Source organism: Chaetodon auriga, chromosome 6 (assembly GCF_051107435.1).
Source record: "Chaetodon auriga isolate fChaAug3 chromosome 6, fChaAug3.hap1, whole genome shotgun sequence".
Taxonomy (NCBI): Eukaryota; Metazoa; Chordata; class Actinopteri; order Chaetodontiformes; family Chaetodontidae; genus Chaetodon; species Chaetodon auriga.
This window is the reverse complement of record NC_135079.1, coordinates 8520501-8534676: the sequence shown is the minus strand read 5'-3', so window position 1 is coordinate 8534676 and position 14176 is coordinate 8520501. Positions and strand designations below refer to the sequence as shown.

Genomic DNA, 14176 nt, shown 5'->3' with positions numbered 1-14176 from the left:
TGTCTGTATGTGTTATTAGATCTCTGCTTTTGGGGTTGCGATATCACTTCAATTTCCTTTAAAGCAGTTATACTGTTGTACTCGAATGAAATGTAGAGCAACATTAATCATTTATGATGCACTTTTGCAGCATTTTTTGGCCACATGGGGGCAGCACCACAGGCTACATTGATATATTTCCACCTTTTAAAGCTGATATGGCTCACTGCTTGGTAATCTGTAACTGCTGCAGACATGGAGCAACATTTAGCATTTGTTTGTGTTTCTAATGCACTGACTCCTGAGGGAAATATGTTTCACTATGTTCACCAGCTAACTTTGTGTGCCTGACATTTGGTGGTGAGCCGGTAGTGTACGGTGGATTTATTGGACCTTTTTTTGCTGAAAAGTGCTGCCTGCTGCTGGAAACGACTCTGATGTGAGAGGTTATAAAACCAAAACAGTGAGTTTAAGGACACTAAAAACTCTTAGCAGAGCTGAGAGGAAGTGCAGAGTCTCTGTGGGTTCATCACTATGAATTGTTTCAGGGTGATTATAACACACATTTCCTTCGTGTGTTTACTGTTACCTGTGGCGATTTCTCCTTGTAAAGTGCTGCTGCGCGATCTGTCTTCATGAAAGATTCAGCCCTCAGTTTTGTCTGTCAGCACTCGTGGCACAAGAGCTATCCCAGAGGTACTGAGGGCACCGTGCGTCTCTTGCTGTGAGGTTTTTTGTAGTCCTGCTCGCTGTCAACTGTCGGCATCCGATCTTTTAGCTATTTTCAGTCTCCGTCCCCCTTCTTATCACCATGGCAGCCGAGCTGGACTGAGCCCGGCTGGACTCTGTGGTGTCTGAGGGCAGAGGTGGGGTGGCGGGACGGCTGGCTCGGTGTCATAGGGGGAGGCCTCTTTTGATGGGATCAGCCCTCAGCTCATTCAAACAGGATGTGGAAAGGTCATTTTGTTGTTGTTTTATTCATAGATCCCGCCTGTAATCAGATGTTTCACTGATATCTTGCAAATGCACAATGAAGCAGAAATTACGAGCTTTGTCCTGCAGTTGAACAAGATGAACTGTAGTTCTGTGGTACGGCATGGTGTCAGCACAGGTGTCAGCAATAATACGATGTGATGCTGTGAGTGAATAGCCTGTACAGAATGTCAGCGCCTTTTAAAAACTGGGTCAGGATCCTTTCAAATTCAGGCCCTAGCGTTCTCAAATATGTTATTGATCACACCTTGGTGCTGAGGCTTTCTGAATGTTTGAATTGCACAAAAGGTTGAGGAAACACGAAGCATGAAGAAACACCTCAAATGTTTTTTAGACAAGCCCGCGGCGCTCCGATGCTGCGGAGTCGAGTCTCGTGTGCCGAGACAAAATGGTGATCTTGAGAAAACAATGGAAGACACCACATCTGTTATTTGTGTGACACAGAATTAATGTAAACTTATAGTTTACAATTGTATCTGTGCGGTGTTGCAGAGAGCGGCGGCACTCAGTGGGGCTTCCACATTCTTATTTGGAGAGCAGACTGAAGTCGATAAGCCTTTGCTTGAAGTAAATTGGATTGGCTTCTTCAATCTTTTTGCCGATCGATTCCAGAAGGTGCGTCTGTGTTCATTGTGGCAGCGTTTTAGGAGAGGAGAGGTTTGAGCATGAAAGAAAGGAGGAATGGACTGAATAGGAAGGTAGAAAAGAGAGTAAACATAATGCAAAGAGATTAGGAGAGACAAAAAAGGACAGTTTAGCTGAGGACAGGACATCTGAGCCTTTTCTGGGCTGTGACCCCATGTGGAGATCCCACATCGTCACAGCAAGGGGACGCCAACTCATGACATGTCAAACTATGTGGAGCACTTTGTACTTTATATATCAAGACACATCTTCATATCATCTCCCACGACTGTCTGCATGGGGGCTCCTGACCTTGAGGCTGAAAAACTCTGAGATAGAAGAAGAGAGAAGATGAAGGGAGATGAAATATAAAGCTTAGACATGACAGTATAAGGAGGAAGTCAGAAGAGGAGGACAGGTGATGTGAGGAGAGGAGGAGATGATGGAGGACAAGATCAAAGAAAATGATAGAATAGAACTGAAAAAGTCATGATGTTGTCATGAGAAACACACTTTGGTGCTTTGCTTCAATCTCAAAAATGTTATTAAAATATGTAGAGATGAACATCCGTGAATTATCTCCCACAACTCTTGATGATATTATAAAAAAAGAAAAGAGGACATGAGAGTCAGGGAGAAGGCAGGAGAGGAGGAAATGTGAGGAGGTGATTAGAGAGGAAGGAGAAGGATGGGATGGATCAGAACAGGACACCTAAGCCTGTTCTGGCCCATGTTTAGATTCTCATAATGAGTTCTCACTGAAGAAGGGAGGAGAGGACAGGAAAGGGGAGAACCAGGCAGGAAAGCAAAGGAGGACAGAGAGGAGAGCTAATGTGATGTGATGATTAGAGATAAAAGAAAAGGTCGAGAGAAGCTAGGGTGTAAATTTGTCACGCGAGAGAAGCTTTCGGTTTTCATGAGAAATTGCGATTTATTTCTAAAAAGAATTGCATGGATACCACGTCTGTTGAGGTGGAAGAAGAAAAGTGGACGGGTTTTGGTGAGTTGGAAAGCAGGAGATAACCCAGGAGGAGTGAGGAGAGGAAGGGTAAACGGAGACAGTACTGAAGGCAGAAAGGGAGACGAGGTGAGAAGAGGATCAGAGGAGAGGAGTGAGGACAGTAGGTGATAGGAGAAGGAAGGAAAAGCAGGAGCGCCGAGAAGATGAGACAGAGAGATCAGGGAGCTGAAACAAGACAAGAGGAGAGACGAGGGGAGGAGACGTGCCTCTCCTCCTGCTCTCAGCCACAGGCCCCTGTGTCTATCAGTTTGGATTACACACTCCTGCCTCGAAAAATCCGTGTTCACACTTTGGTTTACACAGCTTGGATGTTTGCTTTCTTTTCACCTCCAAAACGTGTCACAGTTGGGAGTGTTTTAAGTGCATTTGCGAAGAGTCAACACGCTCACGGATGATTATGCATGAAAAAAAAAAAAATCTCTCCTTTCACAAGTGTTTGATGAGAAGCAGAGATTTCGCGTCGGATCATCCTGGTGTGTAATCTGTGGTGTGACTGTGACAGAGCAGGAGACGTCCAATATGAAAAGGATTTCAGCAGATTATAATAAACCAAACACGGAGTAGCAGACCCAGTTTGTAGACAAACTGATCTACTGGATGTTGGAAAATATGCACGCTGCAGCTGTGCAAAACTTATTAAGAAAAATGGGCTTTTCCTTTCTGGTGGGTTCAAAGTTCTGTGTGTTTTCCAGAAGGAGAGAGCAGAGAAATCTACATTATGACAGCTGAAGTTTGTTATTCTCTTCCATTTTTGTTTAACCAGTTTGAAGAAAACCACTGAAGAAGAAGAAGAAGAGGAAGCAGACAAGTGACCAGGGAGGAGGAGGAGAGAGGGGACTCTGGTTGCTCGGGTGAGTTGGAAACATTTCTGTCAGACTTTGAATCCATTTTTCCATTTTTTTTTCTTATCCCATCATCTCCAGCATCTTTTTCCAAAACTGCGTGAACTCTCGGCCTTTCGGAATCAAACGCTCTCGTTCTTCCCGTCCCGTCGGACGTGAACGCGCACAGCTGTCAGTCTGTTGGCCATGCCAGGCAGGACTCCCGTCCAAATATCTTCATGTATGATCCTGCCAGTGAATGCATTAATATTAACAGTCTCTGTAGAGCGACGTCCCCAGTCGACGTCCCGACCTTTCCACCGTTACGACTCTTTTCCTCGCTCTCAGTTGTGATGCCTGCTCTTTTATTCGAGCTGTAAGGCAAAGGTCGCCGCTCGCTGGACTGGCATTTGTCCACCAACAAAGTGTGTTTTTGTGTCGGCATCCATTTTGGCAACGAGGTTTGGCAGCGAACGCACAAAAAAAAAAAAAACAACTCTGTGTCCACTGTCCAACTGTCTGTTTGATGCATATGGTTGTCAAGGTAACACACTCTCATCCTCGCCCACTGCTGTGATGGTGGGCGTCAACACTCACAAATCACAAAATAGCACTTAAGCCCAAATTGTGCTCCTCTCTTATTGACACATAATGTGTCGTAATGGAGCTCGCAGAGGTAGAAAAGTTCCCTAATGGCAGTTGCACAATTAAGAGCTAAAGTAGCTCCCTTAAGCACGAGGTCTCGACGTGCATTAGAGCCCGGAGAATTGACTCTCTCAAGTGTGCCTGTGATTCAGGGGGGAGTTGATCTAATGCTCTGTGAGTGGAGGTGACATGGAGAGATGTGTGTCCGCCGCCCGGGTGAGTGCGAAGGAAGGATCCCACCTCGCGGCACGCCGAGCGGGGCAGGGGACACCGCGCTCACAGCCGAGTGGAGAGTTAAGGGACTCTGACGGCTCGGAGCTCGTCCGCCTCTGCTGTTGGTGCTACTCTTGTTTTATTTTTGGCCTCGCTCGCTCTCAGTTTATGTGCCTATTTCGGTCTTTTCGCTTCGCCTCTGCCTCAGACCGTTAGTCTCTGGATCTCATTCATTCTTTCCGTCTCTCTCCTGTCATCTCGCTGCGGCCGGCGCCGGCCGTTGTTGTGAAGGTGTGCTGCAGGCCAGAGAGGCTGAGTAGACAGTTTTCAATGGCCGAGTCATAGAGGGCCACACTTAGGAGCTGCCGACTGAATTTGTGGTTTGAAACACAGTGAGGCGTGAAGCGTCCATTGTGAGCAGCAGCATTCAGGTCCCAGGCCCTTCAATGGAAGGCTGCAGAGGTTTCTGTTGACGTCCATAGTGTTGTCTTTCACTGGTTTCTGTCACGTGGCCATCAGGGAGTTTGGTGTTATTGTTTGTGTGTGTGTTTTAATGCAAAGTGGGGGAGGATGGGGAAATGATCAGCCAATCAGAGCTTTACCTCTGCAGATGATATTGTTAACTCTACATGAGTGTTGCTTTTGACTGTGAATCTATGAGACAGAATTATATAATCCAGTGTCTTCATAGGCGGTGCAGTCACAAAGTATTTGTGAGCTGATGCATTCTCCAGTCCAACGCGCTTTAAAATGAAAATGCGACTATGAGGTTTAAGTGCTGACTCTCAGTTTTGTAGGGGCATTTGCACCCCTACTGTGTGCGTATTGCATAATGGATGAACTCTAGGACAGTTTCCAGAGCCCCAGTTTCAGCAGAGTGCTGCAACACAGAGACGGCAGGAGTTTTATGGCCAAACTATTGATTGTCCAAATCTGTCATTTGAGGGCCAGCTCATTGTGTGTTGCACTTACCGAAGACCAGACTGAAGGCAAAAAGCCCCTCAAACAAGCGACAAGTGCAGATGGCTGCAGTACAGGCCTGGCAGACTAACACCAGGGAACATGCCAACCGTCTACTGATAGATGTAGAGTCCAGCCAGCCATTTTCTGAAAAGGATTTGCAACTAGAGATATTTTAAAGGAAAAAATGGCCCAGAAGAAAACCATGAGGCCAACCATGAAGTGAAAGTCCAGCTGGGGATCTTTGCTTGTTGTGTGTCATTTCCCTTCTCTCTACCCCTTATTTCCTGTTTTCTACTGTCAAAATGCTTATAAAGAAAAGAAATACCCCCAAAACACTACAAAAGTACTTAAAAATCACTTAATAGTCATGTTTTTTATTTCAAATCCAATGTGCTGGAGCTCACAGCCATAAAAAACGTGGCTCATCTTAATGCTCTCTGGCTGCACTATGCAGAATAAACGACTTCAGCTACTGTCTGTACTTACTTTTAAACAGACTGGACGGTGACCCGCTGACTCGCTCACAAAGAACCTCCTTTCCTTAAATGCCAGTGTACACAAACTGTCGTCGTCTACTCTGAAGCAGCAGCTTTCTCACATGTGGTTAGAAAGCAGCGATATTACGCAGCGGCGGTTCTGAGATCAGACAAGCTGCGGATGAGTAGAGGGATCCATGCACGCACAGAGGGCCCCTGGGCTGCTCCCAGCGCACGTCGTTTCAGATGAACGCGTCGAGATATTTCTTAGGTGTCTCTTTGATACGAGCCTGACAATTCTCCGACGGTTCTCTGTGTCAACACTCCTGTCTGCGCGTGTTGCGAGTAAGAGCTGCTGTTTGTGAGAAAGAAGCCGTGTGTGGATGTGTGTGTGGACGGATATTACTCACTTTGTGGGGACATATATCTCTTAACATGGTCGCATTGTGAGGACCTTTCTTATCAGGACAATAAGTAAGACATAACATAAATCATTAAATTTTAGGGTGAAGATGCGGGTTAAGGTTGAGGTCAGGCTTAGGCAAATAGTGGTTTTGCTCATTATGTCTCCAGGAAATGAATGTAAGTCAATGTAATGACCCAAAAGTGATGGAGACCAAACTGTGTGTGTGAGAAGCAGAGACAGGGAGGTGCAGAGAGACACAGCTAAAGTGTCAGGAAGAAGGACATGAATAAACAAAAGGATGAATAGATGGATACAAAGACAGTGAGGGAGAGAAAGAGGCTGCGTGATGTGAAAGTGGTTGGTGAGGCCCCTCCTGAGGGGCTTCTTCTCTCCTTCCTCGTCTTCCAGGCTTGTGGAGAAACTCGGCTTCATGCACACTGACTCACAAACTGCTCAGCAGACGGGCCTGGAGAGTCTGCGTTCTATATCTTGCTCTGCCTCTCCATTTATTTTTCATCCCACAGCTCCTTTCACCTTCCTTCACCTGCACAAACCTTCCTCGAGGCCTCGTTCCACCTTCACCACTCATCCTCTATTTGCAATTATCTGGTCTAGATTTTCCTCACTGACACTGACTGAATGCATGCGTATTCATTCCTCTGTATTTATTTGTCTATAATCCAATGCAGCAAGTTAGTTCTTACAGTATTACAGTTTAACTTTTTATCCAGCCGTTGCGGCCAGTCAGCTTATTTCAGTTTGTTGTTACTCTCTGAGAGTACCTTGTTCAACATTTGGGGAAATACGCTTATGGGCTTTCTTGCTGATGGATGAGATGGCTGACATCACTCTTATGTCTGCATGCTAAATATAAAGCTAAAGCCAGCGGCTAGTTAGCTTAGCTTAGCATAAAGACTGGAAACAGGAAACAGCTAGCCAGGCTCTGTCTAAGGAACAGTACCAGCATGTTACTCAGAGAGGAACATGTTATATCTTGGTTAGTTTGACAGTGAGTTGTATGCTGGATTTCTGGGACAGAACCAGGCTCGCTGTGTCCCCCTGCAGCCAGCGAAGCTCAGCTGTCCTCCGCTAATCATCTCCTCGCTCTGGCTCCATATTTTCCATTCAAAGACGAGAGTGGTATCAATCTGCTCATCTAACTCTCTGCAAGAAAGCCAGTGAGCGTACTCCCCCAAATGTTGAACTGTTCCTTTAATGGAGCCATCCACTTCCTGCCTCCAAGATGTTGTTGCTGGTTTAAGATTTTCTCAAGGAACTGGATTTCTCACTTGAGCTACAGAGAAAAAGATGTTCAGACAGAATACTTGAACAGCCTTAGAGGACGGAGCATGTAGTCTGTTCTCCCTTAGTGCTTCTGCTCTTTGTTTAGACAGAAAGATCGTAGAGGAAATAGAGCCCAGGTTATCGTGGCCCTCCTTATGGTTCAAAATCCTAACCAGTCAACTACCTTAATGTTCCTTTTTTTAGCTCACTTTAAATTGTACAAGCCAAATATTTTATCTCAAAGAACAGAATTATTGTCTCTGCGTGATGAAACATCTTTTTCTTTCATCTTTTTTTTTTACTTGGTACACCTCTGAATCCTTCTTCACACTGTTTATGAACGCCAGAGGTCTGTTTAGTCTGATTCCAAGTATCGACGTAGCTTCAGGACAGAGAGGATTGTCCTCACACGTCATAAGCTGGTGGGATCTATCTGTTTGGAAAGGCCTCTAAGAAACAAAATGATTTATGTGGCTGTTAGGCGTGGGTCCTGGTCCAAGGCCAAGTCTATCTGCTCATCAATATAAACAGCCTGCTCCCCAGGTGTTGTGGTGGAATACAAATGGCTGAATTTAGATGTAACCCCTCGCTCACCTGCATCTCAACCAATTCTAATGAGAAATCTCTCTCAGTACCTGCTGAAAAGGAGAGAGGGGAAAGAAATGGGATGAATACGAGACGTGAAAGCGCACTGAAATAGCAAGCTATATACAGACTTATGTGATTGAATTTTTGTTGCTTGGTAAATTACATCGAGTCTCTGTCTAAAAATATTTGTTTTTCTGCAGACAGATTTTATTTCATAGAATTTTGTGCATTCATGATTACATTTTCTGGAAGCTGAATCCAGTATAAAATCCTTCCCTCATATATATTAGCATTAGTAAATGAGCAAATTTGAGCCCTACTAATGAATGACCAAGTGTATACCTGTGTTTGAAACACACAGTTTAATGTGCTTCATGTAGGTGACCATAAAATGCATTTGTTCATTCTTTATGAGTTGACAGTGGAGGGTGAGGTGGTTCCAGCAGCGATGCCGTACCATTATCTGTTAAGGCAGCAATTCATTCATCTGTCATGTTTGACCCTGGGGCCACAAACACACTGAAACACCCCTGGTGTCCTTCAGCGGAGGCGAGTCACACACACCTTATCCACCTCCTGGCAGCAGCCTTTCACTGCACCTGCACTGAGAGATAGAAGCAGTCAGAAAAGCCTCTCCCAGCCATTATCCAACACTCAGCAGACACTTCTCATGCATTAGCGACCGGTCTCATGCCGTCAAACACAGACACAGGACAGAGGCTGTTAGCGGAAGCCGGGCGGACTGTTAGTGTTAAATTGGAGCAGTGTTTCCTCCGGAATCACCGTTTGACAAATGAGGGCTGATGGAGCAGTTCTTGTCGGGGCCATTATTTCTGATGGGGCCAGACGATCTGTAAGGATGGAGCGCTGTTTGTCTGAGCTGTGACGCCCTCTGGGTAAAACACCAAACCCACTGGAAACACTCTCAAACTCTCTAAGTGATGAATGTAATGGGGAAAATCTCTAAGCTGTAGCACTAGGAAGCGTCTTTTAAGTTTTGAGTCTCTGGTGAGTTTCGATGTCACGTCTTCAACTTGCACAGAGAGAGTTTTACAGCACATAAAGGGACTTCCTTTATGAGAAAGCTAAGTCCTACATTAGTATCATTATTGCTCATTAGCCAACATTTCAGTCATCCAGACCCAAGAGACAGATAGAAACATGTTCACACTAAGCCTTGGTGAAGCGCCAACAGTCACCATCAGTCAGTCACCACCAGGGGCTTTCCCTTGTATTCTTTAATCTTCACAATTCTTTCTTTAATTTCACAAAAAGCAGGGCTTCGCATAAAATGGGGTCACCCAATTACTTGCCGACAAAAAAAAAATCTTCCATTCGCTTAAGGGAGATGTTATCTCTCTCCCTGTTGTTTCTTTTTTTGGTAAAATATCACAAGTTTCTCAGCCTCGGAACTTAATTAGATCAAATTCCATCAAAAGTCTTTGAATGGGGAAGATTTAAAAGGAAATTTCACAGCGCCACTCTTCAGTTCGCATACAGTCAGAGGAGTTGACTCAGGGCTATCTTTGATGAATTGTTCGCTTCCCCTGAGCTGTTTGTTGAGTTTAGCATATGAAAACCTGACTCGTGAAATAGAGTGGCCATAGCTCAAGCCAATGTAATCAAAGCTCATTCAGACTTGGCTGAAAGAGAGTGTTCGGATCAGTGCGGCTGGCACACACATTATTTTCACATTAAGCAGCATTTCTGCATGTGTGGTGTGAGTTTTGGTGAATTATGTGGATTATGTTCTGTGTGGTTCAGGTTTCATACACTAACAGGCTGGAGAAAAGGCATTTGTCTAGTTTAACAGCAAGTACTGTGACGCTGCTTCTGCAGGAAGAGAGCGACTCTGCAAGTGATGGAGATATCTCAAATATTAAATCAAGTGAAAGTGTAACGCCGTACTTTTATTGATTTTGATGATACCTGTAGATTAACCGTTAAATCAAGCAAAAAACCCCAAACATTTGTTGGTTCCAGCTTTGCAAACATGGAGATTTGTGGCTTTTGTCTGTTTCTGTGTTAATATTGTCATTTTGCATTTGCACAAAACTTCTTTTTTTCAGGATGACAAATAAAATTAAGTCAAAAGTAACATGAAATCATAAACTACACTAAAAGGAATTGCAATTTATGTTGAGGAATAAAAACGTAATCATAGAACGAGTCCAGTTCAACAGCAACCGCTCTCACTGCTCCTGCATGTAGAGGTCTAATAGACAAAAGATCGAGCTATCTCCAAATGTCATGTCGAAATAGTGCAGAAGTTATTAGTCAATGAATAAATCATCAGTTTACAGATGCTTATCTCTAACAATGTGGCTAATTATTATTAATCGTTTTGAGTCATTCGTCCAGTTTCTCAAATGCAAAAATGTGCTGCTTTTCTCTTTTCTGCAACGTGCTAATTTGTCAGTCATAACTGTGCTAAAAAATATATGTTTGCAACTTTCTCCTCTTAAAAAAAAAACTAGATAAAAATTGGTCATTGAAAGCAAAACAAACACAAGTCAACAAATACAAATTAAACAATGGCGTGAAAGATTGATTACTGTTTTGATGCAGTCTGCGTGCATGCTTCTGATTGATAAATTGGCATCGTCTGCTGCCCCAAAATATCTCTTCTTCAGCTGTTTCTCTGCTTGACTTGTTGCAGATCTTACATAATAACTCGTAGATCCTGTGTTGAGTCTTGATGAGAATAAAATGTATTTTTCAGAGCTTGTTTACCATTTTGAACGCGTTAACTCCTGATTGTGTCTTTCATTAAAAAAAGACCATGATTTGATTTTCTCACACTTTGAAAGGACTATTGTTTGTGTCCTCTATGTCTGAAATTGGATGGTGAGTCCTTTTAGAGAGCAGCGAAGGGGAAATGATTTGTATTCACCTGCCGTATCTGAATAGAGCTGAGGAGGGGCTGAGAGAGAGAGAGTGAGAGCGAGGGGGCAACTACATAGTGCTTCCTTTATGTGATAATGGATTGCTCTGACATTCACACACATTGTGCTGTGGTGTGTCTATCAGTCAATACTCTCTAACTCGTGGGATGAATGGCAAATTTTAAACAGATGCCATTAAAGAACTGTCTTGCAGTGACACAACAGGTGACAGATTTATGCATTGCATGTGTCTTTTACCTCAAACCAGCAGGATGAATATCAGGGTGATTATTCTGCACTAACACATGCAACATTTGTGACTTACCATCATTCGCTCCTGCAAATCTTTCTCATTTTCTTTCTTTCTTTCTTTCTTTCTTTTTTTTTTTGGTGGAACTGCACTCTCTTTTATTGGCCCGGCTGGGCAACTGGATTCTTCTGTCAGCCACACAAAAGAGACAAAGTGGAACCGGGGACGGGCAGTAATGAGCAACTCCTCTTACAGTGTTACATATAGACCGGCCACGGTGTGGGGAAGCCTTCTGGAGACAATGGAGGGTTTTGAGAGGTCTGGAGCCCTCTGAAGCCCTTCTTTGATTGAGTTTCCTGGCACTGGGTTCCAGTGTTGGGGCTGATTGTGGAGTGGGAGCTGTGGGTTCAGGGAGGGGGTGAGGACCCTCCTCTGCGCTGACCTTTCACAGACACAGGTGGGGTGGAGTGGAAGGGACTGGAGGAGGAGGAGGAGGAGGAGGAGGGGAGCGGCAGGAGAGGCCTATTGTAGCGCTCTGTGAATGTAGAGGTGCCACTCAATAACACTAGACCTCGCAGCCTCCGTCCACCTGCCAGGGATTTTCTCACCGCTACTTTATCGCTGGCACATTACATGTTCTGGTAACAGAGTGTTCCAGCGGACGGTTCGTGTTCAGGCTTTGTTTTCTGATGTTGTCGGTAGATTTTGCAAGCCAGCCTCATGCACAGTTTGCTCCTTTTTAGCCATGCTAATGGCTGTGGAGATGGCACTGTCAGTCTGTTGTTGTTGGTTAGTGCAGACTGAAATATCTCAACAAAAAGTGAAAATTCAGTGCAGACATTGATGGTCCCCAGAGGACTAAACTTACTGACTTTTCCATTAACGCCACCAACAATTTCTCATTTTCGGCTTTTAGTGAAATATTCTGACACCTGAAAGATGCCACGAAATTTGGTACAGATATCCATGTTTCCGGAACGATAAATCCTAAACACTTTGATGATCCCCTGACTATCCTCTAGGGCCACCATGAGATGTCTCAATAACTTGCTAGCATGCTAACATGCTAAAATGCCAAACACAGTATAAACATTATCCCTGCTAGAACATCGGCATGTTAGCATTTTCAGTGTTAGCATACTAGCATGCTGTTAGCCTTGCAGTATTGCTAGCATTGGCTTCCAGCATATTTTAGATCTCTATTCCTTCTTATTGGTACCTTTTTAAAGACACTCTGTGATTAAAAGGTCTTTTTCTTTCATCTCAATGCCTCAGAAACCCTTTCCCTTTGAATGAATCCCACCCTGCTGTTTAGCCTGATTATGAGCACCCACATGGCCTCAGGACACAGAAGATTGTCCTCAATAAGACTACACCTCGCTGCCTCTGTCCACCTGCTACTTTCTCGCTGGCAAATTACATGTTCTGGTAACACACAGTGGTAACAGATTGTTCCAGCGCAGTCAGCGTCCACGCTTTGTTATCTGATGTTGTCGGCAGATTTTGAGAGACTGAATGGTACCATACAAAGCGCAGACAGGTTTAAATGACCCATCGCTGCCTGGATGCCTGTACTGTATCAGCACAATTCAAATTCCACCAGAAGAGTGTTTATTATACAGTAGTGCTTTTCTAGAAAGGCCTGGTTGCTTTAACTGTTGACTCTGAGCAATCATATATAGACACTGTTTGTCTTTGTTGCTTTGGCTGACACTGGCAGGAGTTCATTTGCTACAAAACATCACCACTTTCTGTGCATTTGAGGCGCACATTTCCTCCACTGCCTTTCTCACACGCTCTTTTTGTTGCACCCCTAAGCTTAAAGTAAACTCCACATATTGGCCCCATCTTGAGAGACCCTTCACATGTGGAGAAAGCCATCCGGTGTGGACACGGTGGCAAACTGAGATTCTAATCATAGCTCTTTTGTTGAGCTCAGAGGAGGTTGAGATGTTTTTTAGGGCAGAGCAGATGTCAAGCGTACAGTCTCTCTCCAAGGTTACTTATGAGATGACAAATGGGTCTGGGCCTCTTTGTCCCTTTTTTTTCCCACATGTCTGCGTTTGATGAGAGGGTTGACATCTTTTTGTCAGCATAGAGATCTGAAATCAGGAGGGGATTGCCATGGATACAGAGAGCCTTGTTGGAGTGCTGCTCAGAGTGGCTCTGGTCTGCTGGAAAGTGTATGGAGTGTCCCTATATTTAGCTATAAAACATTTTCCTGCATTTGCTGAGCTATGAGGCTCGTGGATTATATCGTATAACTATAATAACAGTATTTGTCTCTGATTTCACGTATGCATGGGTCTGTCTGTCTGCTGTCTCAAAGGATTTGCTTGCCTTCCCACAGCAGATTGGTTTTATGTTGATTACTTTCTCAAAGCTGTTATGTTTCTGTAGCTAAAGTGTGTCTTGACGTTGTGTGCCGAGGATTTTGAGAGTCCTTTAAGCTATTCAGGATGCCAGTCAGAATGCATTCCTCCCACTCCCCTGCATTTGCTCATGATAATGACCCTCTGCTCAGCATATGAATGGCCTCACCCATAACACACTCATAGTGCAGGCCAAGGCTCCATCTTTAATATCCGACATCCTGCACTGACCCATAGACTCTGGGAGCTCACATAAACAAGGAGGATGCATACGCAAATGAGTGCAAACGAGTGGGGATTCATATATACATGAGCAGGACTGCCTGGCGATATTGAAACAGCCTCTTTTAAGGAGTAATTACAGTGTGGGGATTAGCTATCAAATAAAGGTCAAGTTCAGATCCACAGTTACTCGTTCAGCTTGGTGCTGCTTCCCCTCCTGATCTCATTTTAATGAATGCTTTTTAAAAGTGTCTCCACTCTCTTAATTCTTCAGTAATGAGCTACTGTACAAGTCAGGTGTCAGACAAGTGTACCAGTGCACTTTGGGAACTTAACTTTTGCCATTGCTACTTTATTAACTAATGATTTATGGCTTTTGCTACATTGTGAGGCTGTGAACAGATCGAAAGACCTCTAATCTGCCACCAGCAATT

At 44.3% G+C, this 14176-nt stretch overlaps 1 protein-coding gene across 15 annotated transcripts in view; it reads left to right on the top strand.

Annotated features, from left to right (window-relative positions):
• LOC143322550 (neuronal cell adhesion molecule-like) overlaps positions 1 to 14176 on the top strand; it is a 71063-nt gene that overhangs the window by 26263 nt on the left and 30624 nt on the right. For all 15 annotated transcript variants that reach the window (XM_076733815.1, XM_076733812.1, XM_076733810.1 and 12 more), the window contains exon 2: positions 3381 to 3468. The gene's annotated coding sequence lies outside the window, so the exon portion shown is untranslated. The remainder of the gene's footprint in view (positions 1 to 3380; positions 3469 to 14176) is intronic.